Here is a 25,348-nt window from a genome sequence, read left to right on the forward strand (position 1 = left end):
TTCTCTAGTTGCAGCGAGTGGGGGCTACTCTTTGAAGCAGTGCATGGGCTTCTCATTGCAGTGGCATCTCTCGTTGCAGCGCACGGGCTCTAGGCGTGCGGGCTTCAGTAGTTGTGGCTCGCAGGCTCTAGAGCACAGGCTCAGTAGTTGTGGCACACAGGCTTAGTTGCTCCACGGCATGTGGGATCTTCCTGGACTAGGGATCAAACCTGTGTCCCCTGCATTGGCAGGCGGATTCCTAACCACTGCACCACCAGGGAAGTCCCACACATAGTCATTTTTTAATTGAAGTTTAGTTGCTGTACAATATTGTATAAGTTACAGGTGTAGAGTATAGTGATTCACAATTTTTAAAGGTTATATTCCATTTATTTTAAAGGTTATATTCCATTTATAAACGTTATTATAAAATATTGGCTATATTTCCTGTGTATACATAGTCATTTTTATAATAGTTCCATGTGAGCTTTAAAAGAATGTATATTCTGTATTCATTGAGTGCAAGGTTAGATCAAGCTTGTTAATTGTGTGCTTTGGATCTCTCATATCTTTATTCATCTTTGTCTACTTGGTCTATTTCTAACATAGAGTTGTGTTATAATCTTCCAATGCCATTGTGGTTTGTTCATTTCTCCTTGAGTGAAATTAGAATACACAGGGTGAATTGAAGGTGGTATGAAAACATTTTGATGTGCATGCATCTGTGAATTGTTTTTACCATAAAGACAAAGCAGTTCACACATAATGGTTCGCTCACTCCATCCACTTATTGAGCTGTATACAAACCAACCAGGAAAAAAGAAAGATTTCTGCTTAAAATATACAGTACACTTAGAAACACATCTGTCATGTAGACCTAAACAAAAGCTTATGAATATTACATTTTGCATTCTTCTTCTTCAGAGACAGTCTTTTCATCCTAGTCATATATCTGTTCTTACTACTAAAGTCACTTACATAAGGACATATTTGTACTTGAAAGGAACAATAAGTTTCCTACAAAGTATAAGGTGACATTTTCTTGCAAGTTGTCAATTTAACATAAAAGAGGGTTAATACTCTTAGCTGAGGCTATGTCATGCTTTCTTCTTGGGATAAAGTTCTGCCCTACCATCATCTTTTGCTTGGGAAAGGCAATAGCCTCCTAGTTGGTTTTCTTATATATGTGCACACTTGCCACACTTTCATTTTTTTTTTTCCCATACAGCAGCCAGAGTGACCTTTTAAAATATCTGTTGTCCTATCTCTCCTAATTAAAGTCTTGCATAACTTCAAGATCCAGTGAGGTCTGCTCCCTACCTCTTCAGCTGCACTTGGCTCCATGCTCCCCCATCACTGTCTGCGCTCCAGCCACACTGGCCTCTCTTCAGTTCTTTCCTTCCACAGGGCCTTTGCACCTACTTTTCACTCTGCCTTAAACATTATACTCTACACTCCTATTCATCCTTCAGAACTCACTCAGTTCTATATTCCCGTAAGTAACCAACAAGGTCAAATTCTCCTATGAGCTTTCATAGCACTATAGACCTCTCCTTTACAGCACTAACTACAATCCTAACTTCACATTTTGTATTATTTAGTTAATCCCCGTCTCTCCTCACCCCCCACATAAGAATGTAGGCTCTTTGAAGACCAGGACTACATCAGGCTTGTCTCAGCCTCCATTCCAACACTAGCACAGTGCCTGGCACATCATAGCAGTGATGAATGAATAAATGACCAGTTGTCTTTCTTCACTTCAAAGAGAATATATTAACCAAACATGCCTACACCCTTCTTGCTGCCTCTGCTTTCATCCCATCCTCACTTCCACCCCATACGCCATACTCATCACCTCTCCCCCTTGTGCCCCCAACCCCAAATTAAAAATTCAAGTAAAAAACCATTGTCCAGTAATGTAGACTTTTACTGAAGATTTTGTGTAGTTACAGAGGAGGGGGTACATCACAAAGCAAAATGCCCTAACAATGCCCTTTTAACATCTCTGCTTTCCCCCCTAGTTCTTATTTCTACAACAGCTTGGAGGTGTCTCATCCCTCTTCTTTTTCCCCCTGCAAAGTCTGCTCTGGGAGCCCCTCTAGCCAAGCTACCTCATCCTCTCCCTGCCTCTGAGTCTATGCTCAGCAAAACAAAGCACAGCCATAGACTGAGCCACAAATCCTAGGGGCCTTGGTTTATAGAGCCTCTTGCATTTTTAAAAAATTTGGAACAGAAAATGTTACCCCTTTTTCACTTTTTCCTTTGCTTGATGATATTATTCCCTCCATCAATGCCACTCTGTGCCCTCCCTGCTGTCTGTGGCCGACTGAAATATTATATCCATCAAAGTCCACTTCAAATGTCCAATTTTCTGGAAACCTTTCCATAAAACATCCAAGTAGAAGTGATTTTTCTCTTCCTTAAGTATGTTTACTACTTTTTTTATTCTACTTGTTATTACAGGCAATGTTATGGTTGTTTTTCTCTCCCTCTCTTTAAGAACAAGTTTGGTTTCCTGTTCTACACGTCCCCTGAAGAGCCTGGCTCAGAACCTGTGCACAGCCCGCTCTAGTCCTGATTAGATTATAATGAAATTGTTCATGTATCTTTTCTTAGGCTTTAGTAAAAGCCTCTTCAAGAAAGTGACTAAATTTCATGTTTCCAAATGACAGCCAATGTTTCAATTTTGGAGTCACCTAGCAGGAACTACTCCTCGCTGGGAAAGAGCTCTGTAGATATTGTGGGTGGGTGCAGTACAGCTTTGGTTTAATAGTCTTGGAGAGAAGTTCTCTCTCCAGCTAAAAGATATAGTTCACATTTTTGCCCAGGTAGACTCTAGCTTTCTAAAATGCAGCATCAGTCTGGCCCTTGAAAGACTGTCAGGGCCCCTGAAACAGAGTCTAACTCTTATAACTTCGTAAAAGTTCCAGCGAGGGCTTCCCTGGTGGCGCAGTGGTTGAGAATCTGCCTGATAATGCAGGGGACACGGGTTTGAGCCCTGGTCCGGGAGGATCCCACATGCCGCGGAGCAACTAGGCCCGTGAGCCACAACTACTGAGCCTGCGCGTCTGGAGCCCTGTGCTCTGCAACAAGAGAGGCCGCGATAGTGAGAGGCCCGCGCACCACGATGAAGAGTGGCCCCCACTTGCCACAACTAGAGAAAGCCCTCGCACAGAAACTAAGACCCAACACAGCAATAATTAATTAATTAATTAATAAACTCCTACCCCCAACATTTTCAAAAAAAAAAAAATGCCATCGAGATGGCTAACGAAAAGTGTTGGCATGCAAATTTAAGCTCCTGAGGTCTAGAGAGAGACCTATTGCTAGCACTATATTCTGTTACCATTAGTGTGATCTTCAGGTGAACAGATCTTCTCAATGTTTTATAGTCACCTTGATCAAGCAAAATGTATGGAGGCCCAGTGATGAGGTTACTTCACTTGTAAATAGCTGAGGGCAGCTAAGATATAACTTACCATCACTTGCTCAAATTTCCTGCCAAATTATATTTATGTTCTCAACACGAAACTAAATATCTTTAGCTTCTTTTATTCCTATTAGCATCTTCATTACCCTGGATTAAACATGGATAGTTTTATATATAGTTCTTTGGTTTATTTTTTAACATTTTTTCCATTCCAAATACATTTCATTATAGGAAAATTTTAAGATAGAAAGAAAAATCAAAAAAAAATTTTTTTTTTTTGCGGGCCTCTCACTGTTGTGGCTTCTCCCGTTGAGGAGCACAGGCTCCGGACGCGCAGGCTCAGCGGCCATGGCTCACAGGCCCAACTGCAACCCGGCATGCGGGACCTTCCTGGACCGGGGCACAAACCTGTGTCCCCTGCATCGGCAGGTGGACTCTCAACCACTGCACCACCAGGGAAGCCCCAAAATATTTTTAAGAATCTATATTTCTACAACCTCAGGACAATCACAAGATTTTTTGTCATTTTTTTCAAACTTTGTTCCATGCAGAGGATGTTTTTAAAACATCGTAATCATGCTATAGATATACTGTATGCTGTTTTTTCACTTAAGATTTTATGTAAGCATTTTTCTTTAGTCTTTATTATGGATAATAATATCCATAATATTATGGATACATAAAATTCCAACAAGAGGAAGTAATTATAATTTACTTATCTCCTGTATTCCAACTTGAAGTTGGTTTAAAAGAAAAAGAAACTATAAATAAGTACTTAAATAAACTCTAATTTTCTAAACATTTTACATTTATTCATGGAGTTATTTGCTTTTTTTTTGAATTTTGTTTTATTTATATTTTTAAACAGCAGATTCTTATTAGTCATCAATTTAATATACATCAGTGTATACATGTCAATCCCAATCTCCAAATTCATCACACCACCACCCCCACCTCCCAGCCGCTTTCCCCCCTTGGTGTCCATACATTTGTTCTCTACATCTGTGTCTCAATTTCTGCCCTGCAAACCGGTTCATCTGTACTGTTTTTCTAGGTTCCACATATATGCGTTAATATACGATATTTGTTTTTCTCTTTCTGACTTACTTCACTCTGTATGACAGTCTCTTGATCCATCCACGTCTCAACAAATGACCCAATTTCATTCCTTTTTATGGCTGAGTAATATTCCATTGTATATATGTACCACATCTTCTTTATCCATTTGTCTGTTGATGGGTATTTAGGTTGCCTCCATGACCTGGCTATTGTAAACAGTGCTGCAATGAACATTGGGGTGCATGTGTCTTTTTGAATTATGGTTTTCTCTGGGTATATGCCCAGTAGTGGGATTGCTGGGTCATATGGTAATTCTATTTTTAGTTCTTTAAGGACCCTCCATACTGTTCTCCATAGTGGCTGTATCAATTTACATTCCCACCAACAATGCAAGAGGGTTCCCTTTTCTCCACACTCTCTCCAGCATTTGCTGTTTGTAGATTTTCTGATGATGCCCATTCTAACTGGTGTGAGGTGATACTTCATTGTAGTTTTGATTTGCATTTCTCTAATGATTAGTGATGTTGAGCAGCTTTTCATGTGCGTCTTGGCCATTTGTATGTCTTCTTTGGAGAAATGTCTTAGGATGCTTTGTATTTCTGTGGTGTCTATTGTAACTTCTCCTATTTCATTTCTAATTTTACTGATTTGAGTCCTCTCCCTCTTTTTCTTGATGAGTCTGGCTAATGGTTTATCAATTTTGTTTATCTTCTCAAAGAACCAGCTTTTAGTTTTATTGATCTTTGCTATTGTTTTCTTTGTTTCTCTTTCATTTATTTCTGCTCTGATCTTTATGATTTCTTTCCTTCTGCTAACTGGGTTTTGTTTGTTCTTCTTTCTCTAGTTCCTTTAGGTAAGGTTAGATTGTTTATTTGAGATTTTTCTTGTTTCTTGAGGTAGGCTTATATAGCTATAAACTTCCCTTTAGAACTGCTTTTGCTACATCCCATAGGTTTTGGATCGTCATGTTTTCATTGTCATTTGTCTCCAGGTATTTTTTGATTTCCTCTTTGATTTCTTCAGTGATCTCTTGGTTATTTAGTAACGTACTGTTTAGCCTTCATGTGTTTGTGTTTTTTACGTTTTTTTCCCTGTAATTCATTTCTAATCTCATAGTGTTGTGGTCAGAAAAGATGCTTGATATGATTTCAATTTTCTTAAATTTACTGAGGCTTGATTTGTGACCCAAGATGTGATCTATCCTGGAGAATGTTCTGTGTGCACTTGAGAAGAAAGTGTAATCTGCTGTTTTGGGATGGAATGTCCTATAAATATCAATTAAATTTGTCTGGTCTATTGTGTCATTTAAAGCTCCTGCTTCCTTATTTATTTTCATTTTGGATGATTTGTCCATTGGCATAAATGAGGTGTTAAAGTCCCCCACTATTACTGTGTTACTGTCGATTTCCTCTTTTATAACTGTTAGCAGTTGCCTTATGTATTGAGGTGCTCCTATGTTGGGTGCATATATATTTATAATTGTTATATCTTCTTCTTGGATTGATCCCTTGATCATTAAGAGTGTCCTTCCTTGTCTCTTGTAACATTCTTTATTTTAAAGTCTATTTTATCTGATATGAGTATTGCTACTCCAGCTTTCTTTTGATTTCCATTTGTATGGAATATCTTTTTCGATCCCCTCACTTTCAGTCTGTATGTGTCTCTAGGTCTGAAGTGGGTCTCTTGTAGACAGCATATATATGGGTCTTGTTTTTGTATCCATTCAGCAAGCCTATGTCTTTTGGTTGGAGCATTTAATCCATTCACATTTAAGGTAATTATCGATATGTATGTTCCTATGACCATTTTCTTAATTGTTATGGGTTTGTTTTTGTAGGTCCTTTTCTTCTCTTGTGTTTCCCACTTAGAGAAGTTCCTTTAGCATTTGTTGTAGAGCTGGTTTGGTGGTGCTGAATTCTCTTAGCTTTTGCTTGTCTGTAAAGCTTTTGATTTCTCCATCGAATATGAATGAGATCCTTGCTGGGTAGAATAATCTTGGTTGTAGGTTCTTCCCTTTCATCACTTTAAGTATATCATGCCACTCCCTTCTGGTTTGTAGAGTTTCTGCTGGGAAATCAGCTGTTAACCTTAGAGGAATTCCCTTGTATGTTATTTGTTGTTTTTCCCTTGCTGCCTTCAATAATTTTTCTTTATCTTTAATTTTTACCAATTTGATTACTGTGTGTCTCAGCGTGTTTCTCCTTGGATTTATCCTGTATGGGACTCTCTGTGCTTCCTGGACTTGGTTGGCTATTTCCTTTCCCATGTTAGGGCAGTTTTCGACTATAATCTCTTCAAATATTTTCTCTGGTCCTTTCTGTCTCTCTTCTTCTTCTGGGACCCCTATAATGTGAATGTTGTTGCATTTAATGTTGTCCCAGAGGTCTCTTAGGCTGTCTTAATTTCTTGTCATTCTTTCTTCTTTATTCTGTTCCGCAGCAGTGAATTCCACCATTCTGTCTTCCAGGTCACTTATCCATTCTTCTGCCTCAGTTATTCTGCTATTGATTCCTTCTAGTGTAGTTTTTTTTCTTTTGTTTTGTTTTTTTTGCAGTACGCAGGCCTCTCACTGTTGTGGCCTCTCCCGCTGCGGAGCCCAGGCTCCAGACGCGCAGGCTCAGCAGCCATGGCTCACGGGCCCAGCCACTTCGCAGTATGTGGGATCTTCCCGGACCGGGGCACGAACCCGTGTCCCCTGCATCAGCAGGCGGACTCTCAACCACTGCGCCACCAGGGAAGCCCTCTAGTGTAGTTTTCATTTCAGTTATTGTATTGTTCATCTCTGTTTGTTTGTTCTTTAATTCTTCTAGGTCTTTGTTAAACATTTCTTGCATATTCTTGATCTTTGCTTCCATTCTTTTTCCAAGGTCCTGGATCTTCTTCACTATCATTGTTCTGAATTCTTTTTCTGGAAGGTTGCCTATCTCCACATCATTTAGTTGTTTTTCTGGGGTTTTATCTTGTTCCTTCATCTGGTACATAGCCCTCTGCCTTTTCATCTTGTCTATCTTTCTGTGAAGGTGGTTTTTGTTCCACAGGTTGCAGGATTGTAGTTCTTCTTGCTTCTGCTGTCTGCCCTCTGGTGGATGAGGCTATCTAAGAGGCTTGAGCAAGCTTCCTGATGGGAGGGACTGGTGGTGGGTAGAGCTGGGTGTTGCTCTGGTAGACAGAGCTCAGTAAAACTTTAATCTGCTTGTCTGCTGGTGGGTGGGGCTGGGTTCCCTCCCTGTTGGTTGTTTGGCCTGAGGCAACTCAACACTGGAGCCTACCTGGCTCTTTGGTGGGGCTAATGGCAGACTCTCAGAGGGCTCACGCCAAGGAGTACTTCCCAAAGCTTCTGTTGCTGGTGTCCCTGTCCTCATGGTGAGCCACAGCCACCCCCTGCCTCTGCAGGAGGCCCTCCAACACTAGCCGGTAGGTCTGGTTCAGTCTCCCCTGGGGTCACTGCTTCTTCCCCTGGGTCCTGATGTGCACACTACTTTGTGTGTGCCCTCCAAGAGTGGAGTCTCTGTTTCCCCCAGTCCTGTCAGAGTCCTGCAATCAAATCCTGCTGGGCTTCAAAGTCTGATTCTTTAGGAATTCCTCCTCCCGTTGCTGGACCCCCAGGTTGGGAAGCCTGATGTGGGGCTCAGACCCTTCACTCCCGTGGGTGGACTTCTGTGGTACAAGTGTTCTCCAGTTTGTGAGTCACCCACCCAGCAGTTATGGGAGTTGATTTTATTGTGATTACCCCCCTCCTACCGTCTCATTGTGGCTTCTCCTTTGTCTCTGGATGTGGGGTATCTTTCTTTGGTGAGTTCCAGTGTGTTCCTGTCAATGATTGTTCAGCAGTTAGTTGTGATTCTGGTGTTCTTACAAGAGGGAGTGAGAGTACGTCCTTCTACTCCGCCATCTTGGTTCTCCATCCATCAAAAGTCTATTTCTTAAATAGACCAGCCTCCCTTTTCTTCTAAATGTTCAAAAAATATAAAATCCAGCTGAAGTGTTTTAAAAAAATATTTATTTTTTATTATTTATTTATTTTCATTTTGGCTGCGCTGAGTCTTAGTTGTGGCATGTGGGATCTTTAGTTGCGGCATGCAGACTCTTAGTTGCAGCATGCATGCAGGATCTACTTCCCCAACCAGGGATCGAACCTGGGCCCCCTGCATTGGGAGTGCCGAGTCTTACCTAGTGGACCACCATAGAAGTCCCCGGCCAAAGTTTTAAAATACACTTTTGTGGTAGTTTTTTCACAAGTGGTAAAGGCAGTTGGATATGATATCCTCCCAGGACCATCATTAAAATATCAGGGTGACTTCTATTTTTTTTTTAATTATTGAAATCTTCAAATATACACAAAAGGAGAGGAAATCATATAATGAACCAACCCCATGTACTCATCCCTCAGCTTTTACAATTTTAAATATTTTGTCAATGTCATTTTATCTATCCCCCGACATATACATTTCACTTTTGTTTTTGCTGGATTATTTTAAAGCAATCTCTGACAGTATTGTGTTTTACCCATAAATACTTCAGCATATATTTCTAACCGTTAAAAAGGTTTTTTTCCTACATAACCACAATGCTATTATCACACATAACAAAAATATCAATAATCTCAGGAGCATTTTAAAATTGGATTCTGGAAAAAGCAAGCCAAAGGAATGAGTAATATAGAATTTCAAGCACTAGGGTAAGCAGGTTGGAAAGATGCTTTTGGCAAAGTTGGTACTTTCGCTCTTGTAAATGACATCACAGAGCCAGATGCCACTTTCTCCTACATATTTGAAATTGGATTTACTTTCTTACCCCAAAATGTATTCCCTTGTTCAGTTCAAGGCATTAGCCACCATCCGGGAGCTCAAGGTCAAGACCCAGAGTCCTTGTAGAGTCTTTTTTCCCTCCCCTCTCTCTGGTGCTCCATTTGACCAGTTCTAAAGTCCTAAATCTCAGGGTGAATATCGCTCATATCCATCCCCTCCTCTCCATTCCCACTTCAGCTTCTTTTGGACCCCCATTATCTGTCTCTACACTGAGGTACGGGAACGTCTTCGTTTGGGTTCCCCTCGAAACAGAGGCCTGAGACAAGGATTTGTGTATAGATCATTTATTCTACAGGTGATCCCAGGAGACCTGGGAACTGAGTAGGGGAAGTGAAAGAAGCCAATACAAGGTGTGTTATCAAGCACAGCAGGACATTGGAGCTCCATTCTACTGGAAAACTCTGGGGTACATTATAGAACATACCTCAGAGTCATCCCAACTGATGGGCAAGGGAGCTGGGGTATTTATCCACCACCTCTCCACCCATCCTCGCTTGATGGCTGCTCTCAGGGGCAAGAAGTCCTGCACTGTGTACAGGCTGAGCATGCTGCCAGTCAGAAGGCAGAGGGTCACAGGCCTTCGGTGTATAGTGGTGAATAAGGAGGGTACATGGCAGGGCACGAACAGCACTCACTACATCGCCTCCGTTCTTGCTCTCTCCCCACACAAAGCCCACAGATAACTTTCCAAAGTGCAAATCTGGTTCTGGCACTTCTCTATTTAATAAAAAGGGTATATGGGTGATGCTAAAGAACAACCTTGCTTATTTACCCTGATGGAGGTGACTGTCTTGAGTGGTACTTGACCTTATGATCCTGGGCACCTTTGGCATACCTTTTGCATATGAACAAAGTTTGGATTGGACTTTGAGTCCAATTGTGAATTCAGTGGAGAGAGAGCCTTATTCATATGTGTATCATTAAAACCTTGTTTACTTACAGAACAGGTTGGGAGGGGGAGGGACAAGTGATTGCTTCTGGTTTGGATTCTGCTAGTGCAGCCCTTTACACCTCAACAGTTTTGCATAATCCTTCCCAGGCAGTGGAGTACCTCCCTCCACTGCCGCTGCACCAAAGCTATCATGGCAATAATTTGTTCTTCTTTATGCAGTCACATTATCTGGAATCTCAGTGTGATTTACAAGCTTACATAACTTCCCAAATGAGTCAGCGTGCTCCTCAAGAAGGCAGCATGGTGAAATGGAAAAAACACAGCATTTGGTAACAGACAGAACAAGTTCAGTTCCTGCATCTGCCACTTCCTAACTGTATGTCAGACAAGCTCTTCTACCTCTCTAAGCCTCAGTTTCTTCCTCTAACAAATAGGGATCAGAGTACCTACCTAGGAGGGTTATTATAAGGATTAAATGAGGTAGAGAGCACTCAGTGTGATACATAACAGGCCCTGAATCAGTGTTGACCTTCCCCATCCTACATCCTGATTTTACACATCTGGCAGCAAGTTCTTGACCGTTACCAACCTGCAGTGAGTGAAAAATGCTGATTTATATTGGTCTGCTTTTAGCACCAGTGGATTTTAGATGAAAGTCCAAATCAGTTCTTTGTAAAGGAAATTGCTCTTGCTCCACTGTGGGCAAAGCAGCCACACTGTGTGTGAAATAAATCCATACCAGAAAGGGCTGGGGTGCTCTAGGAAGAACTGGGCTGGCATAGCCTGGCTCGGTCCCCACTGCAGTGGCAGCCGAAGATCGCTGGCGTTCAGAGGCGACTTTGTGAGCACACGGTCAGACAGACAGCCAGAAAAACAAAATGTGCAGGAGAGGACGTGACATCCCATCTGCATAGCTGCTCACCGCGGCGGGGAGCAGTTAGGAATAGCCTAGCAGGATGCCTTTTGCTAGAAGTGGCAGCGTACGAATGTGGGTGCTGCTGTGCTGGCCAGGGCTGGGGACGATTCTGGAACTGTTTTTCCAAAGTGGCTGGAACAAATGCCTACAAGTTAAAATAAATAAATAAATAAAATCCCTAGTCAGCAAATGAGCCCTGCTGCAAACGCTCTTCCCTGCTGGTCACAACGCTCTTAGGGCAGGATTACCAGACAAGCTCATTTCCAGGATCATTATAGCCAGCATAATCCATAGTTAGCAGTCGGCTAGGGTAAGCAGAGAAAGTATTCGTAATGAAGGGTGATTGATGAGTGTACTGTATCCATAAAAGCAAAGAAACCTCTGAAAAGAAAAATCAGGAGCCAATCTTTGAACGTCGAAACGCTAGAACATTAGAACAAGAAAGATTCAGATCATCGAGCTGTTCTGGTGATATTTAAATACTAAAAAAATAACAGAACCTTTCCTTCAAATAAAATCTTATTCAGACTCTCCCCATATAAGGCAAATAAAAGGGATACTGCTCAGCAGGGCAGGGGAGGAGGACAGAGGGCAGTGTGGTTCTGGGCAGCCTGTGAGTGAGCCCTCACTATAGGTCTCCCAGTGTGGCCCAGAAAGATGTCTTGGAAATCCTGAGGCCCCACTGACCCCTGTGTGAAAATCTCTAGTCTAGTCTACTCCTCACATTGTACAAATGGGGAATGTAGGCTCAAGTTAATCTAAGATGGCCTAGCAGAATTGGGACTAGAGCCCAAACCTCTTGATTTTAAGTTCCTTGCTCTCCTAAAAACCATCTCCCCTTTAAAAAAAAAAAAAAAAAAGTATCTTTAAAGGTAAAGTTACCTCATGAAATAGCTTGTTAAAGTAAATGAGAAGGCCAGAGGCATCCAAGTATAAATACTGCCTTTGGAAGTGATCCCATTCTATCTTCTTATCGCTGTACCCAAGTACAATTTCTTATTACATTTACGACTTTTAGTATGGCAGTCACAAAATCCAAGGAGAATTGCTAAATTAATGGTCTCTTAAGCCAGGATAAGTCTAACCAGTTTGTGCCTTCTAGAAAACAACAACTTAACTACAACAGCTTAGTATTTTTAAATTAAAAAATATATATATATTGGCACAATAAGAAAGGAATCTGAAATGCATGGCGGATGGAGATGGCCAAACCAAGGCTGTCACACAGGGGAGCACAAGGCACATCAGACTTCTGATCTACTTCCTGTTGTGAGACCTTGGATAAGTCACAACCTCTCTGGACCTCAATTTGTTTTAATCTATAAAATGATTAAATCATTAAAGTCACTAAAAGTTAATATTCGACAGAACCCTGACACAGAACTTCCCAGTGCTGTGGGTCAGCCAGTACTGTGCCTATTTCATGTACAATAGAGGTCCCTGTCTTCAAGGCTGAGGACCTGGCAGTATAATTACTATAGAAGAGAGAAACGAAGCAACGTGGAGATCACTGTGGGATAAAAGGAGAGAGGGAGGAGGGAAGCGGATGGAGAGAAAAGCAAAGGCTCTCCTTACATGCTTCAGAGGACTGGATGTTGGTCAGTATCCATCCTGTACATTTTTGTGACACCTGTTACCCTGAAGTTCTCTAAATGGCAAGATAAATGGCATATGTAGACGAAGAAAAGTCTGTAAGACCATAAGCTGAAATACTAACTGTTTTTTTCTGGGTTGTATGACTATGAATGCCCTGCATTTTCTTTTTTCCTTTCTTCCTTTCTCCTCGTATGTGTTTCCTAAATTTTGTACCTCATCTATATATTACTAGTGTTCCCCCACCAGAAGGTAAGCCAGATAAGTGCGGGAATTTTTGTCTATTTTGTTCACTGCTGTATTTCCAGTGCCTGGAACAGTGCCTAGCATTTTGTAGGTGCTCAATAACTATTTATTGAGTGAATTAATGAGTATGTAATTAAAAATGATATAAGAACAGACACACAGATCATTGGAACAAAATAGAGATCTGAGAAATAAACACATGCATATATGAACAATTAATTTACAACAAAGGAGCCAAGAATATACAATGGGGAAAGGACAATATCTCCAATAAATGGTGTTAGAAAAACTGGACAGCCACAAGCAAAAGAATGAAACTAGACAACTATCTTATACCATACACATAAATCAACTCAAAATGGATTAAAGACTTAAATGTAAGACCTGAAACCATAAAATTCCTAGGAGAAAAAATAGGTTGTAATTTCCTTGACATTGATCTTAGCAATGTTTTCTTTTAAGATCTGACTTCAAAGGCAAGGGAAACAAAAGCAAAAATAAACAAACGGTACTACATCAAACTAAAAAGCTTCTGCATGACCAAGGAAAGCATCAACAAAACGAAAAGGCAACCTACTGAATGGGAGATGTTTGCAAATTAAATCATATATCTGATAAGGAATTAATATCCAAAATGTGTAAAGAACTCACATAACTCAACAACAAGAAACAAAGAACCCAATTTAAAATTTAAACCCAATTAAAAATTTAACCCAATATAAAAAGGGGCAGAAGATCTGAATAGGTATTTTGCCACAGAAGACACACAGATAGCCGCCAGACACATGAAAAGATGCTCAACATCACTAATCATCAGGGAAATGTAAATCGAAACCACAATGAGATATTACAACTGTTAGAATGGCTATTATTAAAAAGACAAGAAATAATAAGTGTTAGAGAGGATGTGGAGAAAAGGGAACCCTTGAACACTGTTGGTGGGAATGTAAATTGGTGCAGCCACTGTGGAAAACAGTATGGAGAGTCCTCAACAAATTAAAAATAGAACTACCATATGATCCAGCTATGCTTCTACTTCTGGGTATTTATCTTAAGACTATGAAAACACAAATTTGAAAAGATATATGCACCCCTATGTTTATTGCAGCATTATTTACAGTAGCCAAGATATGGAAACAACCTGTGTCTATCAATGCATGAAAGGATAAGGAATATGTGGTGTGTGTGTGTATACATACAGCTTCTCTTCCGAAAGACATTGTGTCTTAGAACCTTGAGTATAATCATAGCCAACTTCATCATTGTGTGTATGTATACACACACACACACATACACACACACATATACACACACCATGGAATACTATCCAGCCATAAAAAGAAGGAAATTTTGCCATTTGCAGCAACGTGGGTGGACCTAGAGGGTATTATGCTAAGTGAAGTAAGTCAGACAAAGAAAGACAAACACCATATGATTTCACTTATATGTGGAATCTAAAAAACAAAACAAGCAAAACAAAACAAAAACAAACTCACAGGTACAGAAAACAGACTGGTGGTTAACAGAGGGGAAGGGGTTTGTAGGGGGAGGGTGAAATGGGTGGAGGGAATCAGTTGTATGGCAATGGATGGTAACTAGACCTATGGTAGTGATCACCTTATACTGTATACAAATACTGATTTATAATGTTGTACACCTAAGATTTATATAATATTATATACCAATTTTATCTCAATTAGAAAAGAAAATTAGTGTGATTTTTTTAAATTGCAGGCAACACAGATCATGTCTTAAAGCAGTAGCAGTGGCTTTAAATTCTTTTGGACCATGGCCCACAGTTAAAAGTGTGTTTTAAATTGTAACATCACAATACATAAATCAACACACATATATGACATGTAACAAAGATTTCACCAAATAACACTTTATTATTACTACTTGTGAGGTACTCTGGTCTTTCTCATTTAACCTCCCAACAACTCCATGAGGATAGGGTTCTTAGCCCCACTTTACACAGGAGGAAAGTGAAGCTTAGAGAGGTTAAATAACTTGCCCCAAATCAGCAAGTGGCAGAGTTGGTTTCTAATGAAGACCTCTCTGACGCCAACCCGCATATTCCCAACTACAACGCTTACTGTTTCCTAATGGACTTGGTTTGGGGTTTCTATTCAAAGCCCTGACCCATTTGGTGAATGTTCAATTAAAGACAGTTAGTAGAGTGTGGTAGAAAATGATGAAGTGTTACCAGTGGGTGTATATAAGGGAAAAAGAAGCAACGTTTTTTAAAATGCAATATCCTAGGCATTTTGTTTGTTATTCACCTCAATCCTTCCTACAACTTTCAAATTTAGGAATCATCTTTTTTTTCCATCTTATGGATTTGGATGCAGAGAGGTTTAGCAACTTTTTAAAGGTAAGTATTTTATGTAGCTATTGGACTGTAAACTTTCCGAGGATAGAGACTTGACTCTCTCATCCGTGCTTCTGTTTTCAGTGCTTAACAGTACCTGGTACATAGTAGGAGATCAATACACATTTCCTAAAGGAATAACAGAAGGAGATAGCCAAGTGTTAAATCCAGATCTTCCCAACTCCCAAATCTAATTCTTTCTACTTCTGAACTCATAATTTATTAAAAAACAATTGGTGTTTGGCCCGTGGCTTTTAACCTCTTACTTACTGCATAATTGGAAGTGTTTTGAGCTCTGGTTCCAATGCCCATTTGAAGCGCTAGGTACATAATTAGTTACTGAGTTCCCATCTCTTGGTGGAATCTGTAATTAAGCAGGTTTCATAAGACATACTTAGACATAGTCCCTGGTTCCCTAAAATGCGTTAACATTCACCCAGAAGGCCAGACTTGGAGAAAAACAGGGGGCTGGAAAATATTTACTATACTCCAGTATCATTGCTCTCCCTGGTCACCGTAAGAAATTACAGAACTGGAAGGTGCTTTTTTTGTTTTAAATCAGTAAACACAAATTTTAAAAGGCATACACTTTCATAGAGTTTCTTCACAGTGCATCTTAGAAGTGAGACAAATTTTGACTCGCTAGCACACAATGATATTAACATATTACAGTTTCTCCCCAGGAATTGGATAAAGGTGAGAAATGAAAGACATGTCAAGCATGCTGTTCTAGAAGGACGTGTTCAGATGTGCCTGGGACCTTGCCCTGCGTAATGCTTCAGGACTCAACAAGGCAGGCCCAGTGATCTGTGAATCATCTTTATCTTCTGATAAAGAGTGGGTGAATAAAGTCATTTCTTCTTGTCTTTCTTACTCATGTGTTGACCAAGGCCATACCTGGCCATGGCCCCAGGCATCCCAGGGCACATCACTGGGCCTTTTCACTTGTGTGCTCATCTATTTCTTCATTCCTCCACTTTTTTCAAGTACTTACTAAGAGTTCTTACAGGCTCAGGGTCTGCAAGATGTTGTGCGGCGGCTACAGGAGGAACGAAGTACGAGCTTCTAGACTCTGTGGGCATTATTGATTATACACCTGGAATTCAGGTGTGACTGTGAGGCCCCCAGCAACTGAGCTGGTGACTTAAATATTATCACCTTCCTTCCTCGCCAGCTCCTGAGAGCTTGGGAAGTCTTTCCTGTTACTGTGCCCTGAGGTGTGTGATTCTCACTTATTTCCCTCTACACAGGGTGTCACCCTGACATCAACACAAAGGTGGCCCTCTTGTCTTGAGTGAAATAGCACCCATGTTACCATGACTGCATGATCAAAGAGGTTCCACCCTTTACAAGTTAGGCAGTTGGAGAAGATGCAGGATCAGTTCCGCTTTGTGGATAATTCTCCTTGCTTCCTATAGTGAGTTGGGCTACCTCTATTTCCAGTCTGCACTAAATCTACTGTTTTCATTCAAAATATTTTTTAGCTTGGGGATAGGACTGGCTCTCCTAGAGTCAAATATTCTCTTTATATTCTCCTTATTTCCTGCTCTGAGTTTCCCTTTATAACATCTACCCTGCTCAAAATCTTTTTTTAAATAACAGTTTTATTGAGATATAATTCACCCTTTTAAAGTGTACAGTTCAATGGTTTTTAGTTTATTTGCAGAGTTGTACATCACCACTGTCTATTTTCAGAACATTTTTATCACCCCCCCCAAAAGAAATCACATACCTATTAACAGTCGTTCTCCAGTCCTCCCTTTCCCCAGCCCTCCCTTTCCCCAGCCCCTGGCAACCACTAATCTATTTTCTGTTTCCATGAATTTGCCTATTTTGGACATTTCATACAAATGGACTCACACAATATGTGGTGCTTTGTGATTGGCTTCTATCAATTAGCATGAAGTTTTCCAGGTTTATCCATGTTGTAACATGTATCAGTCCTTCCCCCCTTTTTGAGTGAGTAAACACTTGTACGGATAAACTACATTTTGCTTATTCATTCATGAGTCAGTGGACACTTGGGTTGTTTCTACTTTTTGGCTATCATGAATAATGCTGCTATGAACATTCCTGCCCAAGTTTTTGTGTGGACATACGTTCTCAATTCTCTTGGATATATATCTAGAAGTGGGGTTGCTAGGCTGGCTCAAATCTTAAAGAAACATTTCTAATGGTCGTCATTCTTATCTGTTTCCCAGGGAACAGGTTTCTCTATGTTCATTAAACAAAAGGGAATGACCAATAGCAGGAACTTCTTCACCAAGTCCTGGACACAGCACCTGCTTTTCCAAGTCAGATACAAAGCCCAAACATTTCCACTCTAAACAATATGCAGCTTTGAAGGACTGTGGCAGACCAGAATGGGGACAAGTCACTGCAGTGGCTCACCATTAATAGCAGCTTGCAGCACCCAGAGGAGGTATGCAGAACCAGCCTTCTCTTATAAACAAAGGAACGTTTACAGTTATGTCATTCTGTGCTTATGACCGATTCCTTGAAATCTAGTCCCTCATATCCTGTCAAGAATCTTGGACTATGATCTCTGATGGTATGCATATCATGGAATAAGCAGTTTACAACCTTGGAATCCTAAGTTGCCCTTTCCCCACCATCCACTCTGACGGCTCCTGTTTATAACTGAAGTCTGCCCTCTGCTGGTCGAGGGCAGCCCAGACTAACACCACAGAGCCGCTGAGGTTTCTTCTAAAATCATCTCTTCTCCAGGAGCATTTTGGAAATTGCTACAATTTATTTAGCTATAGAAATACGACGAAATGACCTCTTCTGCAGAGCATTCCTCTTTTATTTTTATTTTTTGATGCTTGTAGGTTTTTTCCTTTTATTCAACAGTAGCAGAACTGGACCAGTTTTGGTTATATTTATAAGCCACTTTCATTTGTGATAAATAACCATTATTTGTATTTATGCAGTGCCTGCCCAGGCCCGTCTGCTTATATTGACTCATGAATCACTAAAATGCTTTCCTGTGGTAGAAGCGGAAAAGGGCTGTTCGAGATAGGAGATGGTGCAATTTATGGGCCGTTAACTGGCCAGTAGTTTTCCAGAAGTGGTTTGTAGACTGAGTGGTGAGTAAAGAAAGACCCAGAGACTGATCCTCCTCACATTCTGTAGGGTATCCATTTGCCCTGTTAGAAGGCTGCAGGGCATCAGGCATTTGGGGATCCCAAGCAGACCTGGCAATCCTTTCTTCCTATTCGTTCCACATGGGCACTGTGGCCAGGAAAGCAGGTGCAGGAGGATGGGAAAGGTGAGTGGGGAAGGAAGACAGAGCCCGGGGAGACCATGAGACAGTGTGAGCAAAAGTCTGAACCAGTGATAAGAGGAAAGGAAAAGCTAGGGGAGGGAAGGTGGATAAGAGAAAGGAACAGTGGATAAGGACAGAACAGGGGACTAAAGAAGTGACTCCATTTTTCTGAGGGCTATGATCTGCTTTCTGCAATGCAGTTAACTGTAAAAATCTCTTCAGTTTTCAGTTAACAAAGGAAGGGAATCCTGTCTGATATTCCAGAGTCCTTGAAAACAACCCTATGCCTCTGACCTAATGTTTTAGGAACATTTATACTTTCTGCCTTGAGAGAAACGCAGCACTTTTATGAAAGAAAACTTAATTTTTAGAGAGATGGTTTGGGTTTCTAACCTCTGAGGAGGGGGAGGGGGAGGAACGAGGGCTCCTTATTATGAGCATACACCATAGCCAGAGGCCTGCACATCTGTCCCATTCCCCAACTACTTGATCCTCAAGTTCAGCCAGAGTGGGGGCTCCACTGCCCACCCCACGGTCACCCTCACCCCAAGGGTCTGATTACCCCTGTCAGTCTGCTTGGGGCTGCAGAGCCCCGGGCTCGGGGTGTAACAGAGATCCCCATGTCCTGTTCTTTCTCTTCCCCTCCGTTTCCCTCTTGCCTCCTCCCTCACCTCCTTCCCTGGTCCTTTGGACTCAAGTTCTCTCCTCCCACATTGCCCCTCTCCAGACTTTGTGACTCAGAACTTAAGCGCTTGAGGAAAGACAGGGCTCAGTGTATTCCTATGAGTGGGTGCTGATGCCCCTTTAAAATCCACCTGGGAGAGAGAGGAGAGAGAACCAGATCTTCTGCCTTTCCTCCCAGAGATAAAGGTTATTCTTAGCAGTAAATAGGTTTGGTATTTGGCGAGTGTTGTGTTTCTCTCCTTCCTGTCCCAGGGGCTTTGCACATAGCAATTCCTCTTCTTCATGCAGGGAAGACAAACGGGGAGAAAGAGAAGAAAAAATAGAGAGAGGGAGGCCGTCACTGTTTCCCTAGTAGGCTCTTCTCAGGACTTTGGAAGGCCGATCCCGTTGGTTCTGTTGGAAAGCAGGGGAGTGCCCTCACCCCCAAACCCAGAAGGCCAGTTTAATTCTAGCAGTCACTTTTGAGGCGAGAAGGCTAACGGCCAAATGAACTCCCTTCAGGCCTTTCCACAGCACTTTGTATGTAGCACGGGTTCGATAAATGTTTGCTCAGCCAGCCTCCCGCTTGCACCCTTGTTAGTAAGGGTCTCCCAGGACTGCCCTCACTGGGTGTTAGGACGGTAGCAGTCAGTTAGGGAATTCAAACCCCAGCATTAGACAGCAGACTCTGGAGAACCAAGAACTTGAGAAATTTTTTAAATTTAAAAAAAAAAAAAAAAGTGTTAAAAAGGTAAAAAAAAAAAAAAGACAAAATGGCGGGCAAACCTCGAAAAGACTTACGTAATGCTATTCCACTTTGGAGCCGGATGGTGAGATTTTGCAGAGCCGCCAGCAGGGGGAGCTCGGGCAGTGTGTCAGAATGCCAGCGCCCAGGTTGCCAGGAGCCAAAACCTCCCGATAAACAAAACAGTGAACCTTTGTGGTTTCTCTTGGGTTCTTAATTCTGGGACGCTCAATCCAAGACGGCCTGATTTTCATCCTAGGGGACCCAGCTAGCTTCTCACAGAACACTAGCTGGGTCCTGGAATCTTAATAGATCTCTCCCTCTTTTTTCTCCCTCCCAAATTGCTTTCTCTCTGTCCTCCTCTATTTCTAATCCCTTGTCTCAAACTCTCTCAGTATCTCTTTGTGTGTATCTCCTTCTGTAATTCCCATTTCCTCTGAATATGTGTTTCTGCCTATGCTTCTTTCTTGTTTTTTCTCTATCATTCTAGGCCCACTAGTAAATGTTAATGAAAAATAAATGGAGATGAAACTACTGCAGACTGAGCTCTGAAAGATTTTAAGATCTGGCAAAAACTAACACTTTGAATAAAATTTAAAATATGCTATACAGCAAAAGTGGCTAATCCTGCCAGCACTTACAGTTCAGTCATGTCTTCTGTGTATATCCTCCGGTGTTTGTCTCTAGGCCTGCTGCCCTTGCCATCCTATAATTCTCTGTTGTCCATTTGCTGTTGCCAAGCTGCTGCCCACCTCCCCCAAACCATTGACCTCCAGGGTTCATCTCCCTCTCTGACCAGTCCAACAAGGTGTTTCAGGTCCAGAATAGTTGTACCTCTAGTGACACAGTTTTTTGCTTCTTAAGTAAGATCCAGCCCAGAACACACTGGAACTCTTGGGATTTGGGGTCGAGGGGCTCCAGGTGAGAAACTGGTGAGGAGCTCAGCCTTGCGCTCTGCCTGAAACCTCTTGTCCTCCAATATCAGGTGCTCCAGCTGGACCTGGTCTACTCTGCCAGAGTATCTTTGCTCATGGTGACTTTCTCTCGGGGATCTTACTCATTGTCTTTCTTTTTCTCCAGACTGACACCAGGGGACCTCTAGCTTATCACACAGTCTGTATATATCTGACCCCTTTGGGGGACAAAGTTTAAATTCTTTTTCTGGCGTTTTGGGCACTGAGGACTCAAGAAATGCAACTGAGTATGTGTTTTAAGTTTCCAGAATATCCCATGACAGTCAAGAAGCACCCCTAGCATCTTACAAAAGGATGCTTTGCCTGGACCCCACAGAGGCCAAATGAGGGTCCTGAGCATGGACTGTATACAGATGGCTCTGGGCAATGCCACTCAGCAGGCACTGTCTCAGTTCCAGCCCCAGGTACTGTGACTACTGTGGTGGTGGTGGTGAAGTATCCTCCTCATTTCTACATTTCGTGCTTACACCCTCATTAGGATGAGTCTCCCAGGACCCATCCTATGTCCAGATTTATCCTGTCCTATCCAAGTTCTCATTATTTTTCAGACCCTAATTATGTGTATCCCTGAGAGGCAGATTCTAACATGAGATCAGGTAGGACATGAGACTCTTTAATCTTAGCACTTTAACTTTCTTTCAGCCTCCTGTAGCCAAGGAAGGTAGTGGTGGTATGATCTGATCACCCCTCTTCCTGCCCTGCTCAATACTTGGTAACCATTATCATTTCCTAGTTCCAGAGCCTGTTTGGACGAAGTTGAAGACCAAAGTAGGGAGTAGGGGGGCAGACAGGCAATACAATCCAACATTTAAAGGCACTGACGACTTGCTTGCCCTTGCTGGGCCCTGACCACACAGAGAGGCTGAACAAGACATAGGCCTTGTCCTTAGAAAGTGAATGCTTCAATTGGACTGACGCACTATGTCTCTGAATAAGAATAAAAATGAAACTGCTGCAGAAAAACCCAGTGCTGCAAAGTGCTAACATCATCAGGCAGGTTGCCTCTGCAGTGCGATCCATAATCTCTGTGACTTCCAGAGCCAAAAGAGTTGTTATATGACTTTCTAAATTAAGCTTTTGCATTACTTTGGAAACTTACAAAGCATTCCTTCCCACAGACACTGTTCCCAAATTAAACACTTTGTGCTTGTGCAGCTGTTCAAATGTTAGTGAATTGAAGATGGAAAGGTTCTTAGGAAGGGAAGAGAGGTGGGTGCCTAGAAAGGAGAGGAGAGCCCTGCGGGGGAGTTTTTTTTGTTTGTTTTTGTAGGGGGTGGAATTGAAGAGCTGGGGGTCAGATATCAGGGATTATAGAACAGTTGAAGAAAATTATAATCAAGTTAGTCAGCGCATAAAATGTTTTTTAAATTATTAGGTCTAGATAAGTGTAGGTTAAGGGGGGCGCATTATGATCAAGTATTTAAAAGCATGCTTTTTTTTTTTACATCTTTATTGGAGTATAATTGCTTTACAATGGTGTGTTAGTTTCTGCTGTATAACAAAGTGAATCAGTTATACATATACATATGTTCCCATATCTCTTCCCTCCCTCCCAGTCTCCCTATCCCACCGCTCCAGGCGGTCACAAAGCACCGAGCTGATCTCCCTGTGCTATGCAGCTGCTTCCCACTAGCTATCTACCTTACGTTTGGTAGTGTATACATGTCCATGCCTCTCTCTCGCTTTGTCACAGCTTATCCTTCCCCCTCCCCATATCCTCAAGTCCATTCTCTAGTAGGTCTGTGTCTTTATTCCTGTCTTACCCCTAGGTTCTTCATGACATTTTTTTTTCTTAAATTCCATATATATGTATTAGCATGCGGTATTTGTCTTTCTCTTTCTGACTTACTTCACTCTGTATGACAGACTCTAGGTCTATCCACCTCATTACAAATAGCTCAATTTCATTTCTTTTTATGGTTGAGTAATATTCCATTGTATATATGTGCCACATTTTCTTTATCCATTCATCTGATGATGGACACTTAGGTTGTTTCCATCTCCAGGCTATTGTAAATAGAGCTGCAATGAACATTTTGGTACATGACTCTTTTTGAATTATGGTTTTCTCAGGGTATATGCCCAGTAGTGGGATTGCTGGGTCATATGGTAGTTCTATTTGTAGTTTTTTAAGGAACCTCCATACTGTTCTCCACAGTGGCTGTATCAATTTACATTCCCACCAACAGTGCAAGAGGGTTCCCTTTTCTCCACACCCTCTCCAGCATTTATTGTTTCTAGAGTTTTTGATGATGGACATTCTGACTGGTGTGAGATGATATCTCATTGTAGTTTTGACTTGCATTTCTCTAATGATTAATAATGTTGAGCATTCATTCATGTGTTTGTTAGCAGTCTGTATATCTTCTTTGGAGAAATGTCTATTTAGGTCTTCTGCCCATTTTTGGATTGGGTTGTTTGTTTTTTTATTATTGAGCTGCATGAGCTGCTTATAAATTTTGGAGATGAATCCTTTGTCAGTTGCTTCATTTGCAAATATTTTCTCCCATTCTGAGCACTTCCTAACACCATACACAAAAATAAACTCAAAATGGATTAAAGACCTAAATGTAAGGCCAGAAACTATCAAACTCTTAGAGGAAAACATAGGCAGAACACTCTATGGTATAAAAGCATGCTTTTAAGTGGAAAACTTGGTGAGTGGCTGTTCTCCACCTCTAATCAGTATGAACCAGGGGAAATAAACTGCCAAGGTGGTATCTTAAGGTCATTGTAAGGCCCACTTTTGAAGATGTGACAATAGTTAAACACTAGAATGGGTCACAGAATTTGGCTGGGCACCCTCCTCCAGAGGCCTTTGTTGAAAGAAGCAGCGTTGTGTTCTGCAGGGCTGCAGGTGACACCCGGCATAGACACGGGCATGACCTGGAGAACTTGGCTCCCCAGATTCTCTTCTAGATTGGGAGAGAAAAGAACTCATGTAACATTAGAGGCCTTTAGCAGCATCTGGAAAGAAACAGACAGATACAAGGCCCACAGTTCCCACTGGCCCACCTTTCGCCAACATGCCAGGGCCCCTTCTATCAAGCCACCCCTGTGTTATTTGTTTCAAAACTTGTGCCTAAATCTTTGCCTGCAAAGATGTGAGCCATCTTGGCAAATGGTTGTTCAGAGAGTCCTTGCTCACAAAACTTCTGTCTTTAATATTTGGATTGGCTACCAGGCCTCTCACTTTTGCACATAAGGTGACCTCACCTTATCTCTGGGTCTCTTCCAGAGAGGCAGAAGATATTTGGTGGTGATGTAAGAGGAAACACAGATTCCTCTTGGAAACCATTTTTATAGGGGTTGGCTGCATGGTAAGGGATGGAAACAGGGGTTGGAGCAGAGTAGAGTGAGGAGGTGAATAAATCCACGATTAGCCCCATAGTGTTGTCCACGTGGCTGAGGGAGCCGGAAGCCCAGCCTGCAGCAAACGGGGCCCCCAGGAGCACAGACGCAGAGAGCGCTGCTGAACGCTGGCTGCCTGGCTCCCCCTGCGGTTCCAGCGCAGGGCCCTGAGGAGGCTGTCCTCTGGTCTTGGCTGTGTCCCAGATTAGCTCTTTGTCCCTGGGCTACGTATCCACTCTGGGTCTGATTTCATTATCTGCAAGAGGAAAATATTTGTGCAAACATCTCTTAGGTTCCCATAAACTCTATGTTCTCTCATTCTGTATGGCGTTGTGTTTTGGTTTTAAATATTAACGATACCTTTTACCTGTATGGTGCTTTATGATTTATAAAGCACTTTCACATGCTTGCCTCATTTGATCCTCACAACCATGCTACGAGATAGGTAGGACAGAAATTATTCTCCCTACTTTAGAGATTGAGAAACTGAGGATCAAGGAGGTTAGATAATGTGTTATTACACAGACAAAAAGTGGAAAGCCAGGACTCCAGCCCTGGTCTGCTAACCTGAGCTCAGTTCTTCATCTTTTGTCGGGGAGGGTCTAGTGTGCTTTTGAAATTGGATAATTATGGATCATCTATCTAGAAAAATGAACTTGGGATTCTTAGATGCTTAAGCTCAGCATGGACCCCAGGTAAAATCCCCTTACTCTCAACCACCCTATGAACTCTTGCAAATGTGTGAACGCCTTGTTTCTCTGACTAGATTGCAAACTCCTTGGAGGTTCAGGCCATGTGTTTTCTCTTCCCTCCTATACCCCTCCAGCAAGTGTCACAGAGCCAAGCACCTAGCAGAGGCTGTTGCATTGCCAGGAGAGGAAAAACAAAGTAAGAATGTGAAATACATAAATGGGACAGATGTATGGTTCCACATTTGACCACTTGTCCCAAAAGAACTATTATCCTTGTACTAGTTCTGCCCTAGACAGTAATCTGATTGCCAGACTATTCCCCAAGTCCTAGAATACAGCACAATTTCCCCTGATGGCAACA

The 25,348-nt window shown here is 41.8% G+C and overlaps 1 long non-coding RNA gene across 2 annotated transcripts in view; it reads left to right on the top strand.

The window, feature by feature from the left end:
- LOC117196103 (uncharacterized) overlaps window positions 1-23,194 on the top strand; it is a 30,000-nt gene extending 6,806 nt beyond the window's left edge. The window contains exons 1-3 of one of the 2 annotated variants that reach the window (XR_004476110.2): window positions 7,671-7,882; window positions 15,978-16,131; window positions 17,496-23,194. This is a non-coding gene — a long non-coding RNA (uncharacterized LOC117196103). Of the gene's footprint in view, window positions 1-7,670; window positions 7,883-15,977; window positions 16,132-17,495 lie in introns of those variants that run through there. The other variant, XR_004476112.2, reaches the window with a different exon arrangement.
- Window positions 23,195-25,348: the final 2,154 nt, after the last annotated feature.

Source organism: Orcinus orca, chromosome 5 (genome assembly GCF_937001465.1).
Source record: "Orcinus orca chromosome 5, mOrcOrc1.1, whole genome shotgun sequence".
NCBI lineage: Eukaryota > Metazoa > Chordata > Mammalia > Artiodactyla > Delphinidae > Orcinus > Orcinus orca.